The 13,435-nt window shown below is 37.6% G+C and overlaps 1 protein-coding gene and 1 long non-coding RNA gene across 7 annotated transcripts in view; one reads left to right on the forward strand and one right to left on the reverse strand.

Moving 5' to 3' along the window:
* Positions 1 to 13,435, reverse strand: part of tshz3b (teashirt zinc finger homeobox 3b) — a 350,078-nt gene that overhangs the window by 284,196 nt on the left and 52,447 nt on the right. The gene's annotated exons all lie outside the window — the stretch shown is intronic.
* On the forward strand, positions 6,645 to 9,918 carry LOC129436305 (uncharacterized). Of its 2 annotated transcripts, XR_012360019.1 has the most exons (5): positions 6,645 to 7,337; positions 7,931 to 7,990; positions 8,090 to 8,180; positions 8,277 to 8,356; positions 8,543 to 9,918. It is a non-coding gene; the product is annotated as an uncharacterized lncRNA (long non-coding RNA). The 2 variants fall into 2 exon arrangements; XR_012360018.1 differs by lacking the exon at positions 6,645 to 7,337 and having other exon boundaries at positions 7,758 to 7,990.

The raw sequence follows: 13,435 nt of genomic DNA on the forward strand, positions 1-13,435 counted from the left end.
CGTGTTTCATCAGTAAAGCCGTTTCCGTGATTAGAAGTAAATAGCCATCAGCTCCTTTCAGATGGAGCGGCATTTACTACACAGTAGGACTGTGCAAAAAAAAAATCGGCTGCGATTCTCATGCGTGTTTCATCAGTAAAGCCGTTTCCGTGATTAGAAGTAAATCGCCATCAGCTGCTTTCAGATGGAGCGGCATTTACTACACAGTAGGGCTGTGCAAAAAAATCGGCTGCGATTCTCATGCATGTTTCATCAGTAAAGCCGTTTCCGTGATTAGAAGTAAATCGCCATCAGCTGCTTTCAGATGGAGCGGCATTTACTACACAGTAGGGATGTGCAAAAAAAATCTGTTGCGATTCTCATGCATGTTTCATCAGTAAAGACTTTTCCGTGATTAGAAGTAAATCGCCATCAGCTGCTTTCAGATGGAGCGGCATTTACTATACAGTAGGGCTGTGCAAAAAATCGCCTGCGATTCTCATGCATGTTTCATCAGTAAAGCCGTTTCCGTGATTAGAAGTAAATCGGCATCAGCTGCTTTCAGATGGAGCGGCATTTACTACACAGTAGGGATGTGCAAAAAATCGCCTGCGATTCTCATGCATGTTTCATCAGTAAAGCCGTTTCCGTGATTAGAAGTAAATCGCCATCAGCTGCTTTCAGATAGAGCGGCATTTACTACACAGTAGGGCTGTGCAAAAAAATCGGCTGCGATTCTCACGCGTGTTTCATCAGTAAAGCCGTTTCAGTGATTAGAAGTAAATCGCCATCAGCTGCTTTCAGATAGAGCGGCATTTACTACACAGTAGGGCTGTGCAAAAAAATCGGCTGCGATCCTCATGCGTGTTTCATCGGTAAAGCCGTTTCCGTGATTAGAAGTAAATCGCCATCAGCTGCTTTCAGATGGAGCGGCATTTACTACACAGTAGGGCTGTGCAAAAAAATCGGCTGCGATTCTCATCCGTGTTTCATCAGTAAAGCCGTTTCTGTGATTAGAAGTAAATCGCCATCAGCTGCTTATAGATGGAGCGGCATTTACTACACAGTAGGGCTGTGCAAAAAACATCGGCTGCGATTCTCATGCATGTTTCATCAGTAAAGCCGTTTCCGTGATTAGAAGTAAATCGCCATCAGCTGCTTTCAGATGGAGCGGCATTTACTACACAGTAGGGATGTGCAAAAAACATCGGCTGCGATTCTCATGCATGTTTCATCAGTAAAGCCTTTTCCGTGATTAGAAGTAAATTGCCATCAGCTGCTTTCAGATGGAGCGGCATTTACTACACAATAGGGCTGTGCAAAAAATCGCCTGCGATTCTCATGCATGTTTCATCAGTAAAGCCGTTTCCGTGATTAGAAGTAAATTGCAATCAGCTGCTTTCAGATGGAGCGGCATTTACTACACAGTAGGGCTGTGCAAAAAAATCAGCTGCGATTCTCATGCGTGTTTCATCAGTAAAGCCGTTTCCGTGATTAGAAGTAAATCGCCATCAGCTGCTTTCAGATGGAGCGGCATTTACTACACAGTAGGGCTGTGCAAAAAATCGGCTGCGATTCTCATGCGTGTTTCATCAGTAAAGCCGTTTCCGTGATTAGAAGTAAATCGCCATCAGCTGCTTTCAGATGGAGCGGCATTTACTACACAGTAGGGCTGTGCAAAAAAATCGGCTACGATTCTCATGCATGTTTCATCAGTAAAGCCGTTTCCGTGATTAGAAGTAAATCGCCATCAGCTGCTTTCAGATGGAGCGGCATTTACTACACAGTAGGGCTGTGCAAAAAAAAATCACCTGCGATTCTCATGCGTGTTTCATCAGTAAAGCCGTTTCCGTGATTAGAAGTAAATCGCCATCAGCTGCTTTCAGATGGAGTGGCATTTACTACACAGAGCCATAGTTCAGAGAGAAGCTAGGCAAAAGAACCGGCTTTACTGATGAAACGCGCATGAGAATCGCAGTAGGCTTGTTGCGATAGTCTGTGAAATGGTGATTACCGGTGCTTCAGCCCCTCTTCGGTTAAATCACTTGCCCACCGCGACACCGTCTTTAACCGTCTTTTTGATATTTTCTTGTAATTAAATCATTTAGTTTCGTTAAAGAGTGCAAACACTTACAACTGAATGTGTCTGCTGCCTGATTTCAGCGGAGCTGAACGCACGTCATCACAGAGCAGCGGCTGCGGGTGTCAGATTTCATTTATTCCTGGCAGAAGCCGCGTGCTTACTCGTTTTTGTTATAATATACATATATGATGTTTAATATAGGCGAGATCGTTTTGTTGTCGTGTTTTTCATTAAGAATAATAATAAACCCATCATTCAAGCAGCGCTTTATGGAGGAATAGCCAGTTGCTCTGCTTGGGACTGGCGGGTTTCTGTCAGAAGTACTTGCGCACATTGACTCAAGCACTTAAACCAGCTGTTGCACTCGCATTTGCATGCAAATTCATACGCGATTTAAAGCAGCGTACACAAGCGCTGGATTTAAACAACAGTTGCATCTAATTCAAAAGTGAAAGTAAAATGCGCACGTCTGTACATTTATAAGCCCCTCCCACCCGGTGAAACCGTTATCATCGGGTTTGTCACCCGCTGATTAACCGGTGGGTAAATTCTGTCACCGCAACAACCCTAAATCGCAGGCGGTTTTTTTGCACAGCCCTACTACACAGAGCCGTAGTTCACTGACAAGAGGGGAAATATCGAGTACATATCCCAGGTGATTCATTCACAATTATGAATGCGATATTTCCCCTTTTGTTAGTGAACTACAGCTTTGTGTAGTAAATGCCGCTCCATCTGAAAGCAGCTGATGGTGATTTATTACTAATCAAGGAACCCGCTATACTGACGAGATGCACGTGAAAATCACATGCGATTTATCGTGCAGCCCCAATTTCAAGTATTCTACATATAGCCAGTCTACATATAGCCAGTCTTCTCCTAATTACTTAAATTGCACTTTCTGTTTAATTTTTAAATATTATAGAGATATATAGTAGGGCTAACTTCTTATAGTCGAGGATTAGACGATTCAAATCAGAAAGGTCTGAACTGATGAACCTCATAGTCGAATAGGAGGGAAGTGTTATGTAACCAATGAATGAGCAGCAGCACTGAAAAGCTTAACCGCATGGATGACAAGTAACCGCAACAACCGCTTTTTTACGTTAAATTAATTAATAGCTATGCCCTTCTTGTTTTTCACATCATATGTACAATAAAGGCAAAATAGAAAGAGTTAATAGAGTAACTTGTTTTTCGTAGATTTCTATTCAAAATGTAATACTATGCAAAAGTGAAATTAAGATGACAGAATAACTGTAGCGTAAAATAAATTACTTTAATTTAACTGATCAACACCAATACAAAGCTCCATAATATAACTGATTGTTACCAGCATTAAAACCACTTAAAATAAAAACCTTTATAGCTTTTTTCTTTTTATACAGCGTCCGCTCCGTGGATGAGGAAGCTGCAGCCAAAAACGCTGGTGGCTTTATTATTAACTGACTGAACACTTGACCCTTACCTGGACATTTAGATATGAAAATTTTTTATCAACAGTATCTGCGTGAAACATTATAAACATTGAAAATCACCTGCGACTTGACTGTTTCAACACGTCCACTATGTTGCAGAGTCCGCTTAATTAACGGCTTTTCGTTCAGTCCGTGTGAGCTAAACATTTTTGTTCTTTAATTTTTTACTCTCATAGGCTATATTTTTACATATTTTTACCAAGTTATTACACTCGGATATAATGTAAGTTGTTTTGTAATGTAAGTTCATTTTAACTTGTTCTGAAATGATGACTTGATGAAATTATCTTTCTGACTAAAAAGGATCAATACAGCTTAATTTAGCCAAAATAATAATTTATTCGTTTTCATACTTTATAGATACACATTAATTTATCTACTAATATACTATTGAAAATGCCATAAATAAATATTCATTGCCTTCTGTACAGGTGAATAAATACTGTCTTGATTGTAATTTCTTTTAGACACTGAATTGTTCTGTATTTAAATTCCTTCACGGCGACAGCACTAGCTGCTATCTAAAAAAAAAGGTTTGACTATCAGTCGACTACGGCAAAATCTAACAAATCAGATTCAACTATGAAAATCCTTAGTCGAAAACAGCCCTTATATATAGACTAAACTGCCTTTCCATTGTACACTACATTCAGATGCGACTGTAGGAGTTCGCCCCCTAGTGGCAGTTGTAATGAAATTTCAGTTTAATCGTAAATCCATGCCAACATGGAAGAGCAGCTCATTCCAGCGCAAGAGCATTTAATCTATGAATAAATTTATAGTAAAAAAAATATTCATAATTTTTTAATTTGAGTGTCGCATTTGCCCCACGGGATGCCAGTTGTCTAACCCTCTGTAGCCTTTTTTCCCAACACCTGAACCCCCCTGAGATGGCTTGCTGTTCTCTGCTGGGTTGAACTGGTCAAGCTGTTTTTTTTTCAGACTGGTCACGCAAGTGTTCAACTGGTTTACTTGGTGAGTGTATCTTGACCTATTAAAAAGCCACTACCTCTCTAAAACCAGCCAACAAACCAGACTTGGACACCAGAAAACCATCTCAGGTTAGTTTAAACCATTTTCCTTTTTGTTCAGCAGTCAGGGCAACTACACCAATCCTTTAACCTCATTCACTCCCTCTCTCCCTTGGATATTTAATTTACCAGTGTGGGATGGTCTTTGTTTATTCCCTTACTCTCATTTTCGTACATTTTTCTTTTCCGTCTCATCAGGATAATAAAAGTATCTTTAAAGTGTCTGTACAGGCTACTCTTTCATATGCTTCTGGTTATTGCATTGCAAATGTTGCCCCTCCGGCGCTCAGTAAATCCTTCAACAATTGTCTTTAAAAAGTGTGTCTGGTGTTGAGGGGACACAAGCCTGGGCACTGCATGAAAAGAGCTGTATACGGACAAATACGGGATGGGAAATCCCTGCTAAACTTTAGGTTTGCCAGATTTTTGAGGCAGAGTGCTTGGAAAGGTAATACACCAAAGTAAACTTGTGAAACATCCAGAAACTTTACGTTTGTGGATGTATATAGGAACTGGTGGAAGTTTCCAGGAATCCTTACAGCTGGTTGTGAGGAGAGGTGGGTGTGAGGTGTGAAGGGCTTTTTATATGTTAATGACCCACAGGTAGAGGTGTCTTCTTTGTTTTCAGAGCTGAGTGGGGTGGGGTGGGGGGTTAACCATGTCTCTTTAAGACAGCACATACAGTATTGTGGTACATAAAAACTGTTTTCTAAATACTTTTATTATTAATATAATTTAATTAGTCTATTTAAGAAACTTAGCATCCTTCAAAATAACTAAAATTCAATGGACACAATTACAATTTTAATGTGTGAAAATTATGTCTCTGACTCAAGAGAAATGCAACAAATGTTATTTCAGAATATTTATTTCCAACACTTTGAAAACATGTCTTGAACTGCCCTAGGTCAGAATATTGTGCACGTTTCTCTCAATGCTGCATACATCGTTTAAAAGAAGCCGTTCAAATGACATCATGTAACACATTTTTGCTAGCTAGGATGTTGATAAATTAGTCAGTGAAATGTAAAGCTGCTTGATTTTGCTGATGTCTCATGATTTGAAGTTCACTGTTTCTATTGTTATTATAATTCTACCCTAACATTTCATTAAATCTTTTAAAATAGAAACAAAAATATCAATAGACAGGTCCATAATCTAAAAAACAGTCTTTCACATGTGAATGCAAAACATGTTCGGTGATACTGACTGACAAACTTGGGTAAACATATCTGCGGATACCTGTCTGCTACTGTACTTCTAATCCAGAGGTGCCCAAAGTTGGCCCACAATAGATCTTTAATTTGGCCCATCATGCCACGTGAGATAAGAAAAAAGAAAACAAAAGTCTTGACGCAGATGTTCATATTTTTAATTAAACATTTTCTAAAATGTATCATTTTTTGTTGTATTTTTACATTACAAAAATGTAAATTAATATTAAATGCAAGGGATTAAAGAGAATTTTTTATGTTTAATGCATACTTGAAGGTGTATAAAATGCACCAAAAAACTTAATGAACTCTGGTACTACAGGCTAAAAATGAAGAGGTTTTGGCAGTGGCACACAGAGAAAAGGATATTTAAAATTTATTGGCAAAATGATTTCTTTTTTTTTACAAAAAGCCTTGGAAAATAAAACTGCATTAGTTATGCATAAACAAAGTAATGTTTGCTTATTTATTTTTTAAATATTAGAAAATTATAAATTAGGGGTTATCAGAGCAACTTTAATTTTAATATAACACAACACCATTTACTTTTGGCCCACGGCCCTCAGTCAGGTTTGGCCCTTGTAAGGAAAATGTTCGGGCACCAATCAATGTAGTCTATCTGAGGAGGTAACTGTTAGCATATGATAATGCATTCTTGTACAAAGTCAGACCACATATTATCATGTTTGTCTTCAATCAATCAATTTAAATAAAAGAGATGGGGACTTTATAATATAATAAGGTTACATATATGACATTGATAAAAGACATACATTTATTTTTAATTTATAATGAACTAATGCTGAGTTAAGGCATATACTATCATAATATAATGAAGAGTCATCATTAACATGACATGTTTTTCATTGTTAGTTAATGCATTCATTTACAATAAATTAATTTGAGTTCATGTTGTAATTAAGTAAGTTCAGTAAGTTACATGTCTTAACTCAGCATTAGTTTATATTTACTTATATTTAAGTAAGAATTCATTTAGGTATACGTTCAATGTTTCCAATGATTAGCAGTTAATCCACTAAACCCAGAGATAATTCCTGAGGCATGTTTAAAGAGTTTTGTATTTCATCAAGAAAGTGCTGATTCACAAAGATTTTATATTTAAGAAAATCTGAGCATCATTCAAAATAACTGTTAACATGTTTGTCAACTAAACATGTTTTGTCAACGTTGTAAACTTTATAGAAATATTCTTTATTTTTTATTAATGACCAAGTATAAAGAACAATGCATAGTGTGAAAACGCGGATTATATAAAAGTATATAATAAAGTGCGAGCAGAGGATCAATCAAACTTGGGCTGGAATGATTGTAGTGCAACTTGGAAATCGTAGTTTACATCTACAGCAGCATATGCTACAGCAGTGACAACGCCAGAGAAAAGGACTACATTTCCCAGAATGCACCTGCACCCACTCATCTGCCCCACCCTTCAGGTGCGACTGCTTGACCTATGGGCTTGACGGGAAAATTCAAAATCGCGAACCGTTACAGCCTGGATGGTGTCTTTGTTTGTTTGATTATCAACAGTAAGGTAAGTTTGATTTAATTAGTTTGTCTGCATCGCGCTGATCGAATGCCTATTTGTTCATATTATGTTATTTACTATGATTCGTTTTTGTCTTTACACTAAAACCGTTTGAATTCAAAGCACAAACAGTAAAACACCAAGGGTAGCCTATACACGGTACACAGCTGTAAACATGAGGCCAAAAATACGCGAAGCAACATCCAAACCGGGCTGCCAAAAGAATCAACTCGATGTTTAAGTTTTTAAAAACAATAAAAGAAGCCAAGATGAAACGCTCTTTGCCCAAAACAAACATGACAACAGTAACCTGTATGCTGGAAATGTTAGCAGCCAGCAATTGTCTCTCCGCTATTCCAAATGATACACAGACGATCCCCTGTTGTCCAAAAGCTCATCGCTTTAGTGCTGGTAGATGCTGCTTATTTTTCAAGACGGTTTTAATACCTTTATATTGATTTGTAACAATACCAGCTTCACTTTGAGAGAACCTAGATGCTAATTGTAAAGAAGCTTGGAGTCATAATATATTTTAACGTAATATGTTTGCTGTTCTTCATCTTTTTAAATATGAAGTCTATCCATGTTTGTGTTTACAGAGGTCATGTACACTGTGGTCAACTTTGTGGACGCTGAAGAGGTTTCTGGGTAAAGATGATGTAAGTTTATTCATTCAATTTTTAAAATCAAACAGGTTAAATAGTAAACAGATGTGTTATGATGTATGTGATTTTGATTTTTAATTCTGTGTTTGACAGAAAAATATAATGAAGTAACAGTGGAAGCTAAAACATCAGACTGATCCAGACACTGAAGAAATTGATGTCACTGCAATCTGGCCAAAATGATGTAAGTTTAATAATGAAATTATTAAATCAAATAGGTTAAATAGTAAATAGAGGTGTTATGATGTATGTGACTCTATTTTTATTCTGTGTTTGATAGACAACTATGTTGAAGTAGCCTACTGTAATGAAGCTGCGGAACGTCACAGAGACTCTGAGGACATCAACACAGAAAATCTAGTAAGAAGATGTACATTATGAAGTTATTTGATCATATATTGTTGTATCTTTGTACAGTTTAATGTAAATTTTCTAAAATGTACAACTTTATGTCATTTGATTTGTCGTGTGTGTGTGTGTGTATCTGTATATGTATGTGTATTAGTATTATGCCAAATACTTATATGTACTTTTATATTTCCAAAGGGCTCCAAAGAGATGTCTGTCCAGATGAGGGTGCATCAACGTTACCTTTGCTGACAAGTATATGCTTTTAGCAGTTAACTTAACTCAAACCATTTGGGGAAATCGGTTGCCTTGAACCATTAGGTTTTGGAGAACATACATTTGAGTACTGTGAACTTAAGTCTTGTGCAATTATGCACTTATGTTTAGGTAGTGTGAACTTAAGTATAAGTGCTTAACTGCATGTGACTCAATTTGTTTAAGTTCACAGTACTCAAATCTATGTGTTTTAAAACTTGAATGGTTTGATGCAACCGGTTTTCTTAAATGTGAGAAATTACAGTGTTACAGTGAGAAATGTTTGAATAATTCCAAGACAGAGCTCTGTGATTGATTCTACACTGCAAAACATCACTTTCTAACACTTTTTATCTTGTTTTCAGTAGAAAAACTAAAAATTCTTAAATCAAGATGTATTTTCTTGATGAGCAAAATTACCTTAGAAAATATGTCTAGTTTTTAGACAAAAATATACAATTTAAGATAATTTGTGCCTAAACAAGAAAAAATATCTAACAATGGGGTGAGAAAATTGTGTTTTAATTAAGTTTTTAAGAAAAAAGAAAACTTAAGATTTTTTTCTCACACTATTGGCAGATATTTTTGCTTGTTTTAGGCACAAATTCACTTAGTGTGTGTGTGTATTATTTATTTTGTCTAAAACTAGACTTATTTTCTTGGGTCATTTTGTTCCTCAAGAGAAGGCATTTTGATTTAAATAATATTTCTACTGAAAACAAGACAAAAATACTATGTAAGAAGGTGATTTTTTGCAGTGTAGGACTGATTTCTTAAAAGCAAGATCAATATAGTTGTTGTTCATTTTATTTAGATATTTACTACATTACAGTGGCAGCTGGTGACTTCTTTTTTTGTTAGCACTCGATGCGAAGTTTGTCACAACATGTATATAGCCCGTCATTTGTGTGGTTCCCAATTTCAAAATATGTGTTTTGCGTGTCGAGTGCGTGTATGTGCATCACGTGTTTTGACTAAACACGTGATGCACGTGGTTTACATGAAGCAACAAACACATATTTTAAAAACACAAGCAACACACATGACACTCCGAACACTTATTTTGAATTTGCAACCCTCGGATGAGCAGTCACGAGCCGCCCCTGCTACATTACATTGTACTACTTTGAATGTAGTTTTCATTGTTGCTTTTATTTTGTTTTATTTTACTCTAATATTGCTTTCTCTGTCTGTATATTTATGAGTTTAAATTGTATTGTTAATTTATGCAACTTTTAATATTTGTGTATTATATTATTTTGTGATTGTGACAATTGTGGATTGTTCAGTTTTTTATTAAATAAACGTTTCAAACTCAATTCAAGTTTTTATTTTTTTAAGGGTTTTGGGGATGTATAGTAGTATATAGTGGGGGGGGGGGGGGTTGTAGTCTATCTGCATAGCAGGCAAATAACCAATCAAGTCACTAAGCTATGAGGGCTTGGGTTGGGCTTAAAACAAAGTGTAACCAATCAAATCATCTCAACTGGAAAGTTTCAAAGTTGTGTCCCAATAGTTGTCAGAGTTTTGGGAGGGGGTTTTAAAAGCAACCAATCAGTGTTGAGATTAAACACCAATGGGGACACTAGAATTGTGCAAAGGTGTGAAATTCCAGTACCTCTGTAGGTGTGAAAGTGGCCCCTGCCAAAATCTTCAATGGGATTACTTGCCATGGCAACAAATGGCTGCATATTCCACGGGGATATCCCCTCAGCAAGATACATCCGAATTGGTATCATTACGGGAGTTTCCTAACTTGGTGGAATTAGTAGTTTACCCTCAGTGGAACTAGTAGATACTTCCGAAAATCAGTGGTGTTTACAGGAGTTTCCTAGTACGGATACACCTCTTTTCATGCAGTGGGGAGGGATGAGGAGAAAAACGTTAGCACTGGAAAATTACTCTTATTTTTTCCTGTTTCTTTATTTTCTTCCCTTTCTCTCTCTCTCCCTCTCTCTCCCTCTCTTTCATTCTTTTTTATAGATCATTAGAAAGTTTTAATTAAAGGTTTGTGAATTAGGCCAGTTAGCTAAAGTCATTTGTGCTTTATTTTTGTCTTAGTTGTTTTGTTTTTCCTGTAATTCCTCTTTCTTCTTATCTTGTCTCCAGGTTGTGCTGTTACTTGAAGGGTCTGATTAAGGAGGAGGATGTAAATACTGTGTGTGTGGGGTTCAGGTAAAAGTTTCCAGCGCTGTGAGGAGTAAGCGGTCCTCGAAATTAAAGCAAAGCTGAAGAGCAGAGCTCTGTGATCAAAGCCATCCACCCACGTGACTGCAGATCTAAAGGATCCGTCTTCCCTCTCAGCGATGCTGACTGCAGGGGAGACCCTCACTCAGTAAGTTAAGAGCTGAATGAAAGCCGCAGTCACATCACCACATGCCTGCAGGGCGTCTCACCTCACTTACTTCCTACTCTGTTTACCTGGGGGCAGGTGAAGCCACAGATCTACCCTTACAATGCTAATCAGGACCATTCTTCTACCTAGCATACAAATACTTTGGTATTATGTAAACTTTTACATAACTTTTCTTTCAATTTAATTTTACACTTATGTACAGATCGTTAAACACACGTGACCTTGCTTGCGCAAACCAGACTAAAGTCACAGAATGTTCTTTTACTATATGTAAGATGATTTATGTAGAAAACAGTATAATAGAATAACTTCTAAAAGACTACATTGAATAGCTGGATTGCCTACAACTAAGCCTCTTCCCGGGTTAGTGACATCACAAACCCCAATATTTACATAAACTGTGCCAGGAACACAAAGCAAAGGGGGCTTTTTGAAACAGCCAATCACAACACACTGGGACAGCTAAACAATCTGAACAAACTGAGTATTTTTGCAGGAGGGAAAGACCCAAGAACTAAATAGATACTTTTTATAATGATGAAAACCGGATTACAGAATTAAGGTAAAATATACGAACTTAGCATTGCATTAGCAGCACAAAAAATCATGGATTTGAGTATCAAGTTAGTTTAAATTGGTTTTTGGACCCCATTCTAAATAAACTCCAATTCACTGACTGTCTGCTGGAGACTGGCTCCAAAAGTCAATCCCATGTTAAAAAGCCCATCTTTACAGCAATATATATATATATATATATATATATATATATATATATATATATATATATATATATATATATATATATATATATATATATATATATATATATATATATATATATGTTTACAGCCTGGTACAAAACGTGTTTTTGGTCTATGACCGTGTCCCAAATGGCGCACTCCAGACCTGTGGACTTCCTCAGATCATCATGTAGTGTAGGGGCTCTTGGCGCAAGTCCACGAGGGTGCACCGGAGTCATATTTTGGAACATACTCGAGCTTCATGCTGGAAATAGGAAGAGAAGGTGCCCATCTGTCGTCGGTTTGGTCTGATTGCTCTTTCGCAAGAACTTTTGGGTTGGTAAAGTGTGTGAAGCTTGCAGCATGGGCTTTGCATCAAGGGTGCAAAGGGGGCGATGATAAGAACACTTCGGACAAAAAAATGACAGATGGGACACCCTACAGCAGTGGTTCTCAAACTGGGGGCTGTGGCCCTCAGGGGGGCCGCGAGATGGTACCGGGGACCCCCAGTTTTCAAATCGCGTGTTTGTCGCAGTTATGCTCAACACGTAACTTCCGGTAAACTCCGCTAAGAATAAATAACAACAAAGTTTTTTAAGCATAGTTTATTTATATAACAAGCAAAAAACAACACAGATTACCTAGTAAACCAAAACATTTGATATTTTCGACGAGGCATTTGTTCAAGAGATCAGTTTAGCAACTAGTCAAACCATAAAAAAACGAAACCAGAGGTAAAGTTCGGATCCAAACATGTATCGCTTCAGCGCACGTGCGTCTGATGAAACCGTCTATAGTTTAAAATGTTATGTTTAATTAAAATTTTAAGGTTAAGAATGTTTTATGTCTTAAATTTTCGCAAAGAAATGCACGGTACGCAACGCGAATGAGGCTTTTAGCGTGGTGCGGTAGACGTGATTCCGCCTCATTCACGCGTGTAGTTCGCACGAATGGCGCGAATTGAGCGTTGCCGCGGCAAAGGCGTGAGTAAAAAATTTGTACTTTGACGGGAAAACGCGGCACGTTAACCAATCAGGAGCTTGCTCGAGTAGATAGGTGATTACAGGAAGCTAGTGGAGTCGCAGAAGCCCCTCCAATGAATCTCTCGATGAGTAGAATTTCACATGCGAATTAAGTGAGTAAACTCAAAATGTTCAAGTGGAAAACTAGACGTGGTAGATGCAAATTTGACACCTCAAATGCGGCTGGTGTGATTTTTTGTAATCCCATTTCAATTATATTAAACCTTGAAGTTCTGCATAATTGAGGGCGTGGCCACTTGAGTGACTTATGAATTGCAGCTGCTGTCACTACCAATGAACTAGGCGGGCGTGATTTTAGCATAAAGGCACCTCAGCTCCATCCACATGCCACCTCTTTGTCCATTTTTGGTTATGCATTGCAGGCTTCGCCAAATTTGGGTTTCAAAAATGCTCTTGACAAACTTACAGGTGACGTCACGGACACTACGTCTATATTTTATACACTCAATGGTTTACTCCTGTACTCAAGGTATCAAACTGTCTCTGTCTATTGATTCACTACAATTGTTTGATTGATAGATTTTTATCAAAATGATGCAGACTGCTTTGAGAACTTTCACTAAACTTTCAAAAGCTGATTCAAAAACACATCTTTAGCTCTGTCTGTCTCTCTCTCTCTCTCTCTCCATGTGCTGTTAGCACCGTCAGAATGCAGGTGCGAATGACAGTGCAGTATGGCAACGTTTGATGGCTTTGA

This window comes from Misgurnus anguillicaudatus, chromosome 21, assembly GCF_027580225.2.
Source record: "Misgurnus anguillicaudatus chromosome 21, ASM2758022v2, whole genome shotgun sequence".
NCBI classification, from domain to species: Eukaryota; Metazoa; Chordata; class Actinopteri; order Cypriniformes; family Cobitidae; genus Misgurnus; species Misgurnus anguillicaudatus.